The following is an 18,713-nucleotide window of genomic DNA, read 5'->3' on the forward strand; positions in this document are numbered from 1 at the left end:
ATGGGTGGTCCAAAAGAAGCTGGAGAGAAGACAGCACTGTAACTTTTTTTAACTTTCACTTGGCACGTGGAAATCGTGTGGATACGGAACTTGGACCAGCAGCAGCTATGAGGGGACATCACAAGCTGATGCTGGCACAGGGAAGCACCTGGCTTCCTGAGGACATCACTGGGCCACACAATGACCCCGAACAGTACCACTTCTAACTTGTTATGTGAGAAAAATGCCTTCTTGTAAAATAAATAAATTAATTAAATAAAAAATAAAAATAAAAAAAAAATAGACATTCCCTGCAGATGTTCCCCTGGCATCCAGAAAACCCAAATGCATGCATTCTCTGAAGGACCTAGCAACAGGCCACCACATAAATGGAAGCTTCCTTTAGGACACGAGCTATGACGGAGCTAGCGTTTATATACATCTGTGGGGAAAGGAAGACCTTTTAGTAAGCTGTCCCAGAACAACTTGTTATCCGTGTAGAAAAAATAAAATTGGACACCTTCACATAATTCTCAGAGATTAAATTATAAGCATTTTAGAAGAGAGTAGGGTTTATGAAACTCTAGGCAGGAAGGGACTTCTTAAACAAGATGCAGAAAAGGCAAATCATGAAAAAAGGTGAATAAAAGGATAAATGTCTCTTCATCACACACAGTAAATGGAAAGTTAAAAGATATCTCCCATATGTATAACTAGCAAAAGATGAGGTCCCCGAATAAACAGAATTCTTACAAACTAGGCAAAAAAAAAAAAAAAAAAAAAAAAAAAAAAAGGAAAAAGGAAATAACCCATCAGAAACACAGCCCAAAAGACCCAGAACAGATTTGCTATAGAAATCACAAATGGTTACCCAAGAAAACATGCTGAATGTCACTAATGTTCAGGGAAATACAAATTAAATCACTTCACAACCATTGGATTAGTAAAAAGTTCAAAGTCAGACATTACCAAATGTTGATGACTACATGGAGGACAGAAAACTCTCATACTCTCCCGGCAAGAATATAAAGAGAGACAAATAACTTGGAAAATAATCTAACATGATCAAGTAAGTTCATTTCTACACCGATGGATATACCTGAGACACTCATACATGAATGCCCAAGGCCATCAATAAGAACTTTCATGGTTCAAAAACTGTGGATCATGCCAAAGTCCATCAACAGGACAATACACAAGTGTACCACGATGCATTTATGCCCGCACGATTGACAACAGTAAAGTGAGTGAGCTGCGGCCACACTCCACATGGAGGAAACTAGAAAAAGATACTGAGTGAAATGCACAAGTTGCAGAAGAATAATAAAGTATAACTTCACCCATACAAAGACCAAAAATATGCAAAACTAAATAAAACATTGTTTAGAAATAAAATTATAAAGAAAAGCAAGACAGTGATAAAAATAATTCAGGTCCAGTGTTTTCTCTGAGGCAGAGTGGGTATAGATGGGAACAGGGAACTTACAAAGCATCTCTACAGGGCTAATGGGAATGCTCCATTTCTGGGACACCGGATTTCCATGTAGGAGTGTTTTCTACACTTTAAGCTTATTTTGTCCATATTCTTTCGTCTAGATATTATTATTTGAGAAAGAAATTAAAAACTGACTTTATCTAAAGTCAAAAGGAAAGGTAAATAATTATCCTTCAGTATCAGGACATTCTAGGTAAAGAAAATAAAAATATGAACCAATCTGCAAAGGTCTTCTCAAGCTGGCCCCACTCCTGAGTCCCTTGTACCCACATCCTTTTGTGTGAGTCAACAGTTGTGTCACTGATGATACAGAGACAGGCATCAGTGAAAGTGGCCTCTTGCCGATCCAAGTTCATCAGATTCTTGTCCCACCTACCTACTCCAGATGCCAGTTTCAAAGCTAAGTAATTTTCTTTTTCACGAGTAATACCTGTTCATTGTAGAAGATAGAAAAATAAAAGTATCCCTTATTGATTAAAATGACTGTTGATCACACTACCCATTAATAACTCTCAGTTTGGTCCATTCTTTCTGATCATTTCTTCTATGCATATATATACATTTTCTTGTTATATTTGTATGCACTTACTGTTGTGAACTTAATTTATTCCACAGAATATCATGAATATCCTTTATGTCTAAAAACACCGCCATATTACATATTTTTCATGGTTACACGGTGTATTACCTCATGTATGATAGACAACTTACCCTGTTTACTGGGAAGCTACAGTGAACATCTAGTAAAATCATTAGGCAAAATCTGGATGACTTCTTATACACTGGATTCCAGAATCAAAGGACATGAACATTTTGAACACTACTAATGATCCCTCAGAAAGACTGTGTCAGCTCCATGCAGACACCTGCAACCTGAGACTATCTGTAGACTCAGTACAATAATGTTAAGCAGGTTACTGAAAGGGAGGAAATACTGTCATTTATTTCTGCTAGTCAATATTTATGCTTACATGCAGCTGTTGTATTTTCAGTCAAAGTCCTAGAACAACTATGTACATTGAGAAATAGCAGGGGAGGGAGGAGGAGGCACCTGGGTGGCATAGTTGGTTAAGTGACTGACTCTTGTCTCAGCTCAGGTTGTGATCTCCGGGTGGTGAGATTGAGCCCGACCTCTGGCTCCACACTCAGCATGGGAGTCTTTTGAGGTTCTCTCCTTCTGCCCCTCCCCCCACTCACATGTTCTCTCTCTCTCTCTGTCTCAAATAAATAAATAAATAAATAAATAAATAAATAAATCTTTTTTTTTTTTTTAAAGATTTTTATTTATTTATTTGATAGACAGAGAGAGAGCACAAGTAGGCAGAGAGGCAGGCAGAGAGAGAGGGGGAAGCAGGCTCCCCGCTGAGCAGAGAGCCCAATGTGGGGCTCGATCCCAGGACCCTGAGATCATGACCTGAGCTGAAGGCAGAGGCTTAAACCACTGAGCCACCCAGGTGCCCCATAAATAAATCTATCTTAAGGGGGGAAAAATGCTTCAATTTCAAACACGATTTAAGAGATGGGCGCAGAAGGTCGGCTGCCCCCTGCCCTACTGGTTAGGGAGCAAGAAGAGCCATGGTAGGTACCTCTAAATTACCCTGGCTCCCTCACTCAGCCGGACCCAGGAATCGAACAAGTACTGCTTAAACTTAGCTAATGCGCAAATTCTCCATCTTCCCCTCTCTTGGCAGTGTGAGAGGACATGTACCGGGAACAGACGGCAGTTCTAGCTTCTTAGACCTTTCAAGACAACAGATACTTTAGTATCTTCCTATATTCTAGAGAAAGCAGTAATGCAAAACCCATTTTAGTTGATAATGGGTTGAGATGTGAAGCTCTATTGAATTTAGGGAAATGCAAGGCCTCGTGTCCAGGAAATAAGTTGTTTCCAAGGAAAAGAACATAGACCTCATTAAGTGAGACCAGACCAGCATATTGATGAAATTTGGAGTACTCATTTTAAAAAATATTAACATGTTGGGACCCATGGGTGGTGCAGTCAGTTAAGTGGCCTACTCTTGGTTTCCACTCAGGTCGTGATCTTGGGTCCGGAGATCGAGCCCTGCGTTGAGTTCCGTGCTCAGCATGGAGTCTGCTTGGGACTCTCTCTCCCTCTCCCTATGCCCCCCCCCCACCTGTTCTCTGTCTCTCTAAAAGAAATAAACAAATCTTTAAAAAATATTAATGTGCTATATTTTCTTTTGCTGGGGCACCTGGGCTGCTCAGTTGTTAAGCATCTGCCTTGGCCCAGGTCATGATCCCAGGGTCCTGGGATAGAACCCTGCATCAGGATGCCTGCTTCTCCCTCTCCCACTCCCCCTGCTTGTGTTCCCTCTCTGTGTCTCTGTCAAATAAATAATCAGAGTAAAATCTTTATATTCTCTTTTGCCTCTCCAAGAATATAGTATTTTCCTAGCAATGAAATCCTAATCAAGGCATCCACCTATCTGAAGTGAGGCAGAAGAGCAAGAGAAACACACAAAAAAGACTCACATTTAAACTGTTGGCATTTGAAACTAGATTTGCCAGAAAGACAAAAGTCTTAGGATTTACTAAGGATGCATGTGTCTCTTGTTCTATCCCTGGGGGATGGTGGGAAGAGGGAGGGGAGGAGAGAGATGCTGTGAGATGTGTATGTTCAATCTTTCTTGCTGGGCTTTGGCCCAGAACGATGGAGATTCTGTTGGCCCCCTGCAAACCCATTCTTTCCTCTTCTCCACTCTGTTCTGCACCCTGGGAGACTGACCTACGGATGACATCAATATGATTCCCTTACCCTATAGTGACCAGTGGGGAGCCCCAGAGGGACACTGGAGAGCAGAAGACAGGGGTAGGCACTGCCACCCTCCCTGCCAGGCTGCTCTGCCCCTTTCAGCTTTTTCACTACCAAAGCCCACAGTCCTATTAGATCGTCCTCTTCTACAGCTCGCCCTTGTCAAGCTCCTAGAACCTGAGCCCCTCCTCCAGCCTATGGCTTGTAGGGCCTTCCTGCTACTGTCCTTCTGAGGTACTTCAACGCCCCCTCCTGGCTTCCCTTAACTCTTCCTCTCTTTCCAACAGTCCCTTCACTGAACTCCCTTGAATGAGGCACCCCTTTTGAGCATGCCATTCATGGGCCTCTTTCTGGTCTCTGACTGGTACAGGAAGCCTGTCCCAATCTCCTTTTTGGGCTCTGGAAAAAATCTCTTTCAGGCCATCCCGCACGTAGCTACATCCCTGTAAAAGAACAGAGGCTGGGAGGCTGGGCACCAGCCCCTGGTGCTTACTTTCCCGATTCACACTTCTGCAGTCAGTTAACCATGCATGGGGTCTAGAACACCCCGCTCCAGGAAGCTGTCATCTTGATAAGGGGTTGGTTCCCCTGCAGCTGGGGCTGAAGTTCCTGGCCTTGGCTAAAGGTCTGGAGGGAGGAGGTGGAGAGAATCTGCCACCAACGAGAAGCAAAGTGAGGCTGAATCAGCTTGTGAGAGCTACTGGGCCCAAACCCCACGGAGGAAGACAAGCTCCTGAATAATATCCACAGAAAATGTCAGCATCAGAGGACATCAGGGTCCCAGTTGATGGGACAGCAGAGAATACAAAACCCTACATGGATCCTTCCTGTTTCCACATACTGGCTACCTCCTTAGTCAGGACAAGGGAAAGAGGGGGCTGAAAAAGGAGAAATCTGAGCTAGAGGGCAATTTAACTGAGGAAACAAATATTATTTAAAGGGGTTTTTAAAAATTATTCCATTGGAAAGATCTAAACCTATTTTTCTTTTCTACCACCCAAAACTGAAGGGCTCCTACCCAGATCAGGTTAAAAAAAAAAAAAAAAAAGGAGCTACACATATGTACACCAAGATACAGAGTGTGGGGGCACCTGGGTGGCTCAGCTGGTTAAGGGTCCAACTCTCGATTTTGATTTTGGTGCAGCTCATGACCTCAGGATCATGAGATGCAGCCCCATGTCAGGCTCTGTGCTGAGCATGAAGCTTGGTTGAAATTCTGTCTCTCCCTCTGCCCCCCCACCCCCTGTCCTGCTCAAGCTCACTCACCAAAGAAAAAAAGAACATAGTGTGAATACATTCTGTGATCCTGTGATAGGATCTAACCTAAAGACAGACATTTTTCTTTCATTTATACACAATAAAATATACAAATATTTTAATAAGGGTAAACAAATATCCACAGGTCTGACTGTCAAGCAGGAATTGTGCTTTTCCATTGGCCAGGCCCAGAATTTGGAAGCAGGCAGGTCCCAAGGTACCTGTCAAATGCTACCTCATGCCTGCTTTCGCCACTCCTACAACTGGCCACAATGACTCATTCAGGTCCCACTTGTAGGGCTGAATGACACAACCCACTGAAGCAGACCCAGCAGAAAGGGACTGTGGGCTGGTCCCAGCCTTCTTGAGGCAGACCCCCGCTTATGATCCTGGGTTCAAGGTTTGACTCATTTGAAAATCTTAGCTTCTAAGGCAGACTAGTCTGACCCCAGTGCCTATGTCCTTCCCTGTCCTACAACTATGTGAAGTAAAGTAGACAAATGTTGGCAAGTACAAATCAAGAAAAGAGCTTTGAATTAAAATGCCTTCTTCAACCTTGAGGAGAGATCGCCCACTGGCATCAATATACTTTCTTTCTAAGATTTATTTATTCATTTGGGAAAGAAAGAGAGAGGGAGAAAGAGAGAGAGCAGGTGGAGGAGCAGAGGGAGAAGGAGAGAGAGGCCCAAGCAGACGCCGAGAGAACAGAGCCTATGGGGGTTCGAACTGTGCCACCCAGACGCCCCAGTATCGATATATTTTCAAAGCATCCTGCAGAGCTCTCCAGTGGAGTAGGTCATGGCTGCAAGCACGTGATTAAAATAGTACAGACGGCTAGGAGTTAAAATAATTACAAACCATAATTTCGAACGAACGACCCTATCCTGTGTAGTTGGCAAATATATAAAAGTTGCCGAATTTCTTTTAAATGGTAAGATAATTTTGCACGTATGTGTGTATGCACCCATACTAAGGAATGAAGGAGTAAATATGGCTGTGGAACCAAACAAAGGAAGAAAAGTGCGTATTTTCAAAAAGAATATAAAATTATTTCAGGACTTAATAAAAAGAAAGAATGCAATAAAATAAATGAAAATTCACTCCGGTTTAAATAATAAATCTAAGACTGTAGTGTTTATTACTTACTTATATTTTCATCATGATGTTTGGCGAAAATAACTCCAGGCATTCTTTTCACATAAAACTTCAAAATATCTCCATTTATTCTCTCTGGGAAAAACTATTGAGCTACTCTCACTGTTGGATTTATGGTTATCTTCAAGAGCACAAAAAACTAACATATTAATTCAAGGAGGGGTGGAAATTAAAGATATAAATAAAACAAGTTTATTTATTGGAATCCTTTCTGCACACTTATTAAACTCACCACCAAAACCTAAATATGATTTCTTAAGCACCTCCATCTTTGAACGCCTTCCGTTCATTTACTAGCAACGTGGGTCTAGCCTATTATTGAATCACATATCTCGTATATAAGGCTTTAAATGTGTTTTTTCCTGTTGCCCTGCAGTTTTGGCAGTGGCTTCAAATGCTAAGAAGAATAATGGGAGCTTTACACCCCCACATCATAAAACCAAGGCTTGAACCCTGGTGCATGACATGCCAATAGATTTTATAACTGGTTCTGCCAAGGGTGAGATCACCTTCCTGGCCCTTGAGTGGGGGTGAAGGATGGAGCAGGGAAGGCATGGCATGTAGGAAATTTGCATACAAAGACAAGCCATGATTAAAGACAATACTTTTGTCTCCCAGAGATCACCATTATAAAATCTTCATGTACATCTTTTTTTTTTTTTTTAAGATTTTATTTATTTATTTGACAGATAGAGATCACAAGTAGGCAGAGAGGCAGGCAGAGAGAGAGGGGGAAGCAGGTTCACTGCTGAGCAGAGAGCCCAATGTGGGACTCCATCCCAGGACCCTGAGATCATGACTTGAGCTGAAGGCAGAGGCTTAACCCACTGAACCACCCAGGCACCCCTAAAATTTTCATGTACATCTTTGCAGATTTCTTCCTGTATCTACAGCACATTTCCCCCACATGTTAACATCTTTGAAACTGGGATGCCTCTTACAATCAATGGTGTCTTATCGTTAATTAGAAGCATTTTTTCCTGTAGTGATATAAAACAATAGGTATCTTAAAATCTTTGACATCTTAGATTTTAAGAATCTGACATATGAATATATACATATAAAATTGAATATATCTCATATATACATATAATTAGATATATCTGTACAATTAAAAATGAGATCGGGGTGCCTAGCTGGCTCTTAGTTGGAAGAGCATACTGTTCTTCATCTTTGGGCCCTGAGTTTAAGTCCCATGTTGTGTGTAGAGATTATTTAAATAAATATGTATTTTTAAAAAATGAGATCACACTATTTTGCAACTTGATTTTTTTCCCAGACTTTTAAAAAAAATTTTATTTTTAAGTAATCCCTATATTCAATGTGGGGGCTCGAACCCACAACCCCAGGATCAAGGTCCACCAACTGAGCCAGGCAGGTGCCCCAGAAAACTTTCTCGTGTTTTTAAAATCCCAACTGAAACCCGACCATATCAAAGGTCCCCAACTGATCCTATGATGTGTCTGGAACTGGTTTGCCCAAACCCCTATCTGATCCACAGGAGCATACGCAAATACATGCTATGCTCCTTCAGCCTCTTTTCCTCTAGCTGACTATTGAATGGCTTGTGGAAGGGCCTAGACTTTGTCCTGGCAAATTCATCCCAATAGTTTGATTAATGATTCATCAGGTGATTGCAAGAATATAGTCTATTGGGAAGAGACCCCTTTGGGGAAAACTAATCTTAGGAAGAATCCAGCCCCACCCCTTTCAATTCTAACCATGATTGCCTGAAACCTGGTCTTTTCAGATGTAAGACAGGGATAATAATGTCTGCCCACAAGAGCTGGTTGTCAGGAGTTACAGTTTTGCAAAATACTAGCACAATGGCTGGTAAATAATAATCGGTTAACACTGGTTAGCCCTCAGTCCGGTCAGACTTGACTGAATTCTTCCTTGATCAGATTTAGAAAATTCAGTGCCATGAGAGAGAGAGAGAAAAGAAGCTACTACTCTGTCCTCAAGATGTGAGAAAATTTTCACCGCAGAGACTAGTCACTCACATAAGTACCTTAAGTAATACCAGTATAGCTAGTGCGCAAACACAAAGTGAATGTTCTAGAGAAAATTGAACCCTGTCGCCATGCTCTGCTTATCCTTTAGTCCACTCCCTAGAAGGAGCTCTACGTTCACATAGCACTACCCTTTCTGGCCATTGCTTCACCGGCTAGGATGAATGCCTGACTCAGAGGCAGCCTCTCAATTCCTCTCTTGAGATTTTAAACCATGAGACAATGGATGGGTTGGTGGATCAAGGTTAAATCAGGTACTAGCAGAACTGGTAGAATGTGGGCCTAAGTCTTCCTCAGAGCTGCCTGTGTTTGTCATTCGCCGTCCATTCAACAAAGCTTTATTGAACACCTATGGAGTGCTGTGCAGGTCTTTACTTTCATGGAACTTACAAACCTGCTTATCATGAGGCCAGTTGTTTGACTTCTGAATTTCCTTGAGCTTCCTCCTCATCAAGAAAATAAACCTCATTTTCATTTGACCTAGTCTGAACATCTTTCTCTTTTTCATACACACAAACTCTTGAATTGAACAGAGACAATAATATAATCAAATTCAGGGAAAAGAGATCATTATGAACTCTACCAAGTTTTAGCTCCATAATGTCAATGATTTGCAGTCAATGACCTCAAAAATTTTAATTAAAAGTTGGATAAATCATTTTTGCCCCTAGCTTCCTCTAAACCTGACGTCACTCCGTCATCTGTAGAGTCTCTAAGATCTTCCCTAGATCAATGGTCTAGGAAGCTAGACTCTGCTAATCCAGAGCTCTGCCCCCTTCACGCTAGGGGGTGGGTGGGCAACAGTCACTCAGCCACACCCAACCCAGAACTTACAAACCCAGCCGCACTGTTCCAGGCAGTAGGATTCTCTGAAACAGATGCAACTGTAACTATCAATTGTTGGACTAGGGTCTTTATTTGGATTTTGAAGGCAGATCTGGTCCATAAGGTTTGGCTTTTCCACAGCTTATCTGAAAACATCTTCATGCAGGCCCAGAGAAAAGCAAAGGAATCTGGGCTAAACCAAAGAGCTAGAGACACTTCTGGGACTACAGTGAGTGTACTGTAGAGGATAACCAGGTGTCTCCTAGAGTTGAGGGTCTAAGACTGGATTCCCAGAGTGTCCTGAGTAGTCTACCCTACAACTTCCGGCTTGCCTTTAGAAGTGTGTTCTTTTTTCCTGCCCTGAGAAATGAGAGGTGAGTGTTTTCTGCTCCAGTGTTTGGGGCCAGGCTCACCATGCCTGGGTCTTCACAGCTGGTGCCTCCTGATAGCACAGGCCAAGTCAGGACCACAGTTCCATGCTGTTCTGTAGCCATGGGTGGTGGTGGGCTTGCCAGAGATAAGCCTAAAGGAAAGTGTCTAAAACAAGTTGGGCTGTTTTCCAATTAATCTGACACAGGTAAAGTCCATATCACAGTTTAAGTTTGTGTCTGGAAAATAAGAAAAGCTGGGTCAGAGATGAGGGACATATTCTGAGAGCCTGGAGGAAGTTCTCAGCAGTGTCCTACAGCAGCTCTGTGGAGGTTCCTACTGGCTTCGGGCCACAGCCAAGGGCCTGCCTGCTCCTTCATGCCCTCTGGATGTAAAAGCTTCCTGCACTACATGTTGCCATCTTTGGTCAGACTGAGGGGCCTGGAGTGAGGGGTTAGAGTGGACTCTGAAGACCACAAGGGCTCTGGCCCCACTCTCTCCCTTGGCAATGCTGTCAGCACTGGTCTCATCATCACACTGTACCACTCTCAGGCACTCACTATTGTCCCCCTTGTGTTGAGTTGATTCCACTCCATGTCTTATCTCCTGTATCAGAATGTAAGCTAGTGAATGACATAAAGCCAGTTTTGTTCACCTTTCCAGCCCTGCATTCCTAAGGGCGGACCACAGCTAAGAGCAGAGTGTACGAGCTATGCCTAGAGATGCCCATGAGAGGATGTCTCTCAAAAAGCGACTTAGGATCAATCACCTGAATGTCACACTCACGTATGCAGAAATCACTAGAGAAACTCAAATGACTGCAAGGGTGATACTCTCTCCTCTGCCAGTCCCTGTTGGGAACAATCAATTCTTCTCACAGGGCCAATTTATCCCATCTTCTCCTTCAGATTCTCTGAGAGACAGTAGTTTCTCTCCTCTTCCCCGAGCCCCACCCTTTTTCCTTCCTCAGAGATGACCATCTTAGATGTACCATATTGACCTCTGCTTGTCCCAGCTCAGTCCTAATAAACTATACATAGAATTGCTATCAGGCTGTTCCTGCTGTTCCCTGTATCACCTCTTGGCCTTGAGAGAAGTTGGTGAAGAACATCGGACTGTCAACTGCAACCAGGCAGCAGACTCATCTTCTGTTCTCAAAAATTTTTGGGGTCCCCCTCACAGAATCACGTCAAAATATGTCCCGAGACTACACAAAGTGTGTGCCCTGACCTGGAAACCGTATTTAAAAGGGACTAAATGCTGCTGTCACAGTGAGAAACTTCTCTCAGCAGCTGGTCAATTACTCTCTTAAGGGAAGAAGGAGAATAAATGCTTTCTTTCTAACCACATGGTATATGGCAGGTGTGACACAGTTTATCTTGTCACATCCTCCCCAGAAACACATTAGGCAGATAGCAGTGGGATAGAAGGTCTCAGATTTTATCCAACTCATAACCTAAAGACTTAGGTTGCTAGTCTCCTAGACGCTGGCAGAAGACCCAAGGCTCCTGATCAGAAACTTACAGCACAGTAGGCAGCATGAACACATGAACATCACCTTCTGGTTTGTGCCACTTGCCACTAAGTCCCATGGGGGTGACATGGAGGTGCCTGGATGGAAAATGCTCACACAGTGGGTTTGAATCACAGCTAAACGACATTGGGAATTTCTCAGGGAATTCAAATCTTATAATGGGCAGTTAGCAAACCTGCCCAATATTTGCCATGGAGGGAGACACTATCTTTATTCCGTGGGACAGTACCCAAACCTGTCTTCTGCTCTGCGGAGACACGATTTCTATTTTCCAAGACTATCTGGTACAAATATTCTTGAAAAGACTGTCCAGAAAAAAAGGCAATCAGCATCTCTGTTTGCAAGACAGGCAGAATGCAAGATATATAGGGAGTCATCTTCTACAGGTGGTATTTTATCATTTTTCAAATTAAGAAATATTATTCAGAAAGTCAAATAGTTAACCCAATCTCACATGGTTGATGAGTAAGGGACTTATAATCTGAAGGTGAATCTATCAGGTTACAGAGTTCACACTTTCTCAACTTGACCATAACACCTCATACACAAGTCAGACAGGAACTAAAATGTCTCTCTATCCCATCCCAGAAAAACCGCCATAAAACCTGCTCAGCAAGACTGAGGTTTACTAAAGGCCAAGGTCTGTAACTTTAAAATATGCAGTCTTCCTACTACCAAGCACTGGGAAGAATCCAGGGTGGGCTTTCGTCTCCCCAAATCTCTCATACAGGCATTGCTCAACTAATGCTTCTTGAATCAATCCCTTGGAATAGAAAGTCAAACTATCAAGTCCTCTTGATGCTCTTTCCATATCTTTTCATTATGTGTCCTATTTGTCTATCCTTTTAAAAAACTCTCATTGTCATGACATGAGGCTTTTATCACTATACACTTAAGAGTACTACAGTCTTAGCTAAATTTTATCACCTTGCTTGCACTCTTTCAACACAACTCAATCTACACAACACTCAAATTAATATTTTGAACACATTACTTTCATCTTGTCAAAATTCAGTTCAAAAAATATTCAATGGATGGAACTGCTTCCAGCCTAAATTTGAAAATTCTTATGCGAGCATCCAAAACCTGCGGCTGGCTGAAAGTAAGGATGCTAGCTAGCTAGCCTGGCTATGATTTTCCCAGGAAGGTCTTGTAACCAGCCAGGCTGCCACACGCCATGTCCCTCGGTTATGTTCTATTCAGTCCTATGCTTTTGTGCCATTCTTTCACCCTCAAAAGCCTCTCTCCCCTTCATCTTCAGTTTCCCTTCTAAGAATCCTACGAAGTTGCCAACGACACTAGGAGAATAAGTAACATGTTGTGTACCTTAAACTGACCTAAAATGTTGACCTTTTTGCATTCTATATATGTCATTATATACATTCCTATATATAAATTACTACTAAATATTGTACAGAGTATAATCTATATTACAACTTGCATTATGAGTTGCTTGAAGACACATGATACTATATACTACCATAATTATAGTTAAACAATTTTGTGAAGAAAATCTTTCAGACTCTGTCCTCTAAAGTTTACTGTCCTTCTTAAAATATGAAGAACATATGAGTCACCACTATTAATAGCATTGTTTTCTAAAGCTTTGGTTTCATTTAATAATGTAGCTAAAAAAAGAAGTCTTATTTGCAATGCTCAGTTTGAGACTATACTAAACATAAAGAAAGATTTTATGCTTTTTTACTAAGTATTTTGTTTGAAGATGCTTCTGAGGTTGTAGTAGCTTAAATTAAATTCTTATACTTCATCCTTTCACTTTTTTTTTTTTTCAAATATGTTACTTAGGTAACAATTCAGATAGTCAGATGCTGATTAAAATTGACTCTAATCCCCTAAACAAAAACCTGTGACTGGCCAAAACCTAACTTCGGCTAAAGATGGAAGTGATGTGACATTACAGATAGAGATCTACAAAGACATTTTCATCCATTTTTCATTCATCCATATATGCAAGGTGAATGTCTTCTGACTACAAGGGGAAAGATACCATTGATAAAAGATTTTCAGGTTCATTGTGTATTGATGAGGTCACCAAAATACTAAAGATGGCATAAAGCTTAAGAACATGGCCCCAGAAGGCAAGCTATCTTCAAGAAACTCAAACAAATTAGGCTTTCATATAAACTTGAATTATTGCCTAAGGTCTGACAAGGACTTCTACTCATGTCAGAGAGCCTGAACTGGACCCATCTATCCAAGACTTTACGGGTCTTATGCACCACTCATGCCTTTAGGTGTTCCTGAAGGCACTGAGAACTGTGGTAATTTGGGGCAATGGACAGAATTTCCTTGTCCTATGGCCACGGTGGCACTGTCCAGGGCCCTGGGAGTGGCTTGTTTCATGGCATCATTTTACTGGGCTAACTACAGAAAATGTCATTGCATTAGGACACACACAGCTTCAATTATTGTGTAAGATCAGCTGGTCATTTAGGCTGGCATTCCCAGTTTGGTTGTATAGCTGAGAGATGTCATATTCTAAACTGTCATCTGTGGGGTGTTAGGTCCAGAAATTTTATTTCACCAATTCACATAGTGGTGGTCAGCCTCTTAGATGAGTTTCTACTAACAGATCTCCTGGGAGACTGACTTGCCAAGTAGACCAAATGTCTTATGGCAAATTCAGTGCTCTTTACTTACTAAGAACAAAACCTACTTTAGAAACAAAATGAACAGCAAAGGATTATTTAGTGGACATTGGGAAGAATAAAGACTTAGACAACTTCAAGTATTGTAGCACTTACACTATATTTTAGTTGTATGATTCACTATCTTTCTTTTCTCTGGATTATGAAGTACTGTATGCACTGTTAATTCTAGATGCTCAATAAACATCTGTGGAATAATAAGCCATCATGACCTTCCATATGTACTACTCAAATGTCTACAAATTAAATCTAATACCCAGCCAGGGGAGCATCTCTCTTTTCGTAGTGCTGAAGTTAAAATGACCAAAACTTACAATCAATGTAATGGCCATTGAAAGGAGTAGCAAATGACACATGACAGAGAATTAACAATCAGCACACATCAGCTGTACTGGTACTATCGTTCCATTTTGTTACTGCATCTAGTCCCTTCAAGGAATACATTAAGCCAAAAGCTAGCCTTTGCTTTATCAATGTTCTACTAGAGTTTAGACCTTTACATTCCCAGATAGAACAAATTCTAAGGCCTTGGAAAGTCTACATCTAAGTCTACTTCCTTGTAAAAGCTACAATAAGTTAAGTGAGAAAGATTAAGATGAATTAGGCTCTTCAATACATGATGGGCGATGCCAGAATGTGTCTTGCGTTTGGTAATAGACATCGAGAGCAGAAACTTGCCCAACATACTGGCAAGTTGAAAACTGATATATATCTGGGACCGTTGGTGCTAGAAAGGTGTCTCCTCATGTCACCAAGATATAATTGTGTTATACTTTCCAATCTCCATGTTAACTTACACTGTTTAGAATATATCAGTAAAAGAAAATTAACGTGAATACTGTAGAAAAAAATGTAAAAAACTATTTTATAAGTAGATTAAGTAAACAAGTATAGAAGATATCAGGATTTCTGAAATAAAAGCCAGAAATAAAGAAGCTTAAATTTCTTACAGAAGATGGGGTAGATGTGTTCCTCCAGGGGCTGCTTCTGAATTTCACTCCAAGTAGAGCCAACCTGAAGCACAATCAAAGAGCAGGCTGCTCAGACCTGACCTTTTATTCTTCACATGAGGTCACATGGCCTTATCCACACCAATGGCTTCTCCTAGTTATGAGCATTTCAGTAACCACACTCAAAACCATGGAGAAAAACACTAAGCCAATTTTCAATTAAAAGATGTAAACTACTTATCACAAATCTCAGCTCTTCTGATCTTCTGATCATCTACATTTCAAGTATAAGATTAAGGAACCTGAGATATTCTTCCCATTTCAAACCTTTATTTGCTAATCTTTAAAGGCACAGTTTGACCCACAGAAAATAGAGGCACATTGGATAAATCTGGAACTCCAACCTAAACAATCCAAAAATAAAGTCACAGCAGCCACAAATCTGTGAATAAAAAACTAAACAAACAGTTGTGAAAAAACAAAACACACCTAAGTTTATGATGGATAGACTCTAGGAACTTCCTTCTTTGCATAAACACCTACGTAACATGAGGAAAAATAAAACTGCAGCAATGTGTATAGACAGACCAAAAATTGGCAGACCATCTTAACCTTTAAATCATCTTTTTCTCTGTATCCACCCCCTCACTTCACTCTCTGTCACCCCATGTACACATATTCAAATCTATCCCTCAGGGAATGTGGAAAAGGGAAGCCAATCTGGACAGAAGATAAACCTCTGAATTTTATACCCAGCCTTAGATTTTTGCCTTGAGCAAGGGATAAAGTCTCCCTATTATTATTATAAGAAAACTCTAGGGTAATAAATTATTCTGAATGCAAACTCATCAACAGAAAGTAGCACTCCTGTACAAAAAAAAAAAAAGAAATGTCTTCTCCCCACCCCCCCACCCCCCGCCCCTTACACCATCAGAAATAATCATTTACTTGGTGAGTTGTCCTAAGATACTCAAGATACAGTCAGCAGTCTGGGACCAGTTTCTCAACTCCTCCAGTCCCTGAGCGGGGCGAGACAGACACAAGCTGTACATGCAGACAGCTTTGCTGGACAAACTACAGTCTCATCCTCTGTCATTCCTTGATTGCCCACTGGTCTTCGTTAAGTGCTAGGTTATCTTTTAGGATGAGTTTGGGAAGAATAGTAAAACCATTACTTTGCAATGGAAGACATCTGCTGTGAACATGAAGCACAGCAAAATGTAACTTTCATTCCCAAAGCATATTTAAAGAAAGGGATGGTAAGAAAGTCCTCTTAAGATGGATCTTAGCTTTTTAGAGTTCTCTAGTCCTTACACAACATGAAGACTACTGTGAGGGTTAAGAGGCTGAGGTGGGGGTGTAGCTTGGACCCCTGTCAGTTGATACCTCGGCCATTCTCAGCACTCTGTTCATTTATTTTTATTCATCTGGGTTTTATTTATTATTTTTAATCAAGTATAGTTGACATGTAGTGTTATATTAGTTTCAGGTGTACAACCTAGTAATTCAACAATTATATACATTAAGTTATGCTTACCATTCTAAGTGTAGAATAGAAAACCCAGAAATGAACCCACAACTCTGGTCTATTCATCTTCAACAAAGCAGGAAAGAATATCCAGTGGAAAAATGACAGTCTCTTCAACAAATGTTGGGAAAACTGGACAGCAACATGCAGAAGAATGAAACTGGACTATTCTCTTACACCACACACAAAAATAAATTCAAAATGAATGGAAGGGCTAAAGATGAGGCAGGAAACTATCAAAATCCTAGAGGAGAATGCAGGCAGCAACCTCTTTGACCTCAGCCACAGAAACCTCTTGCTAGACCCATCCCTGGAAGGAAGTCTGTACCTCTTAATCCCTTTCACCTATTTCACCTACCCCCTTCCCTCCCTTCTGGCAACCACCAGTGTGTTCTCTGTATTTATGATTCTGCTTCCATTTGTTCATTTGTTTTTTAGATTCCACTTAAGTGAAATCATATGATATTTGTCTTTCTCTATCTGATTTATTTCACTCAGCATAATACTTTCTAGGTCCATCCATGTCGTTGCAAATGGCAAAATCTTGTTCTTTTTTATGAATACACACACACACACACACACACACACACACACACACACACACATATAGACACCTCACATCCTCTTTACCCATTCAACTATTGGTAGATACTTGAGTGGTTTCCATATCTTGGCTATTGTAAATAATATTGCAATGAATATCTTTTCAAATTAGTGTTTTCATTTTCTTTGGGTAAATACCCAGCAGTGGAATTACTAGATCATATGGTATTTCTATTTTTAATTTTTTGAGGAAACTCCATACTGTTTTCACAGTGGCTGCACCAACTTACATTCCCATCAATAGAGCACAAGGGGTCCCTTTTCTCCACATTCTTGCCAATACTTGTTATTTCTTGTCTTTTTGATATTAGCTATTTGGACAGGTGTGAGGTCATATGTCAGTGTGGTTTTGATTTACATTTTCCTGATGATTAGTGATGTTGAGCATTTTTTTCATGTGTCTGTTTGCCATCTGTATGTCTGGAAAAATACCTCTTCAGGTCCTCTGCTCATTTTTTAATCAGATTTTTGGAGGGCTTATTTTTGTTACTGAGTTGTATAAGTGCTTTATAGATTTGAATATTAATCCCTTATCAGCTATATCATTTGCAAGTATCTTCTTCCATTCATCATGTTGCCTTTTTGTTTTGTTGATGGTTTCCTTTGTTGTGCAAATGTTTTTTTTTTTTTTTTTTGGTGTAGTCCCAGTAGTTTATTTTTGCTTTCATTTCCCTTGCCTGAGGAGACATGTCTAGAAAAATGTTGGTAAGGCTGATGTCCAAAAGATTATTGCTTATGTCTTCTTTAGGGAAATTTATGGTTTCGGGTCTCACATTTAGGTCTTTCATCCATTTTGTGCTTATATGTGTGTGTGTGTGTGTGTGTGTGTGTGTATGCTATAAGAAAGCAGTTTCATTCTTTTGCATGTGGCTGTCCAGCCTTCCCAGCATTTATTGAAGAGACTGTCCTTTCCCATTGTACATTCTTGTCAGAAGCCTGGCCATTTAAAAAGCACTGGCCAAATAAATAAATAAATAAATAAAAAGCACTGGCCCGAGTTCTGTGCATGCAGTTTCCCCTTTAAGCAATCAGTTCAGTAACCTCCACATTTCTCCGGGTTTGCTTATCAAATGTTTAACATTTCAAACAGGTGCTACTGACAATGCCCTGGAGGAAAATCTCTTTTTCTCCTGAAATCTGGGTAGAAAAATAAATGCTAAAGGAGATAGAAATATGCATTTCTGAATCACGAAATGTTCAGCAAAAATAAAATGTGCAAGAATTAGAAAAATTTAAAGCAAGTCACATACAAGAAAATGCAATGGCTAAATAAAATATGAAAAGACAACCTTATCAGAAATAAGGAGAATGCAAAATGAAATCGCAAAGGTGTGCCATTTTTCATCTGAGAGACTGGCAAAAATGCAAAAGTTGGAGAACCGCCTGTGTTGGCAAGGTTGCAGAGAAATAGGTCCTCTAATTCATCTTCGGCTTCTGGAATGTGCTGCTGATTGGAAGAGCCTTTGACCTTGCCTTCCCATTCTTGAGAAACAGTCTCACAGGGGGGAAAAAAGCAGACCTAATTAGATTGGTTTTAAAAACTTAACCGCAGCCTTCTTGGTAG

The 18,713-nt window shown here is 40.7% G+C and overlaps 1 protein-coding gene across 11 annotated transcripts in view; it reads right to left on the reverse strand.

Annotated features, from left to right (window-relative positions):
• Nucleotides 1-18,713, reverse strand: part of TPD52L1 (TPD52 like 1) — a 98,556-nt gene that overhangs the window by 34,881 nt on the left and 44,962 nt on the right. The window contains exon 1 of one of the 11 annotated variants that reach the window (XM_032339644.1): nt 15,019-15,078. The exons of the other annotated variants lie outside the window; for them this stretch is intronic. The gene's annotated coding sequence lies outside the window, so the exon portion shown is untranslated. Of the gene's footprint in view, nt 1-15,018; nt 15,079-18,713 lie in introns of those variants that run through there. 11 annotated transcript variants of the gene reach the window in all.

The sequence above is a fragment of the Mustela erminea genome, chromosome 4, assembly GCF_009829155.1.
Source record: "Mustela erminea isolate mMusErm1 chromosome 4, mMusErm1.Pri, whole genome shotgun sequence".
In the NCBI taxonomy this organism is placed as follows: domain Eukaryota; kingdom Metazoa; phylum Chordata; class Mammalia; order Carnivora; family Mustelidae; genus Mustela; species Mustela erminea.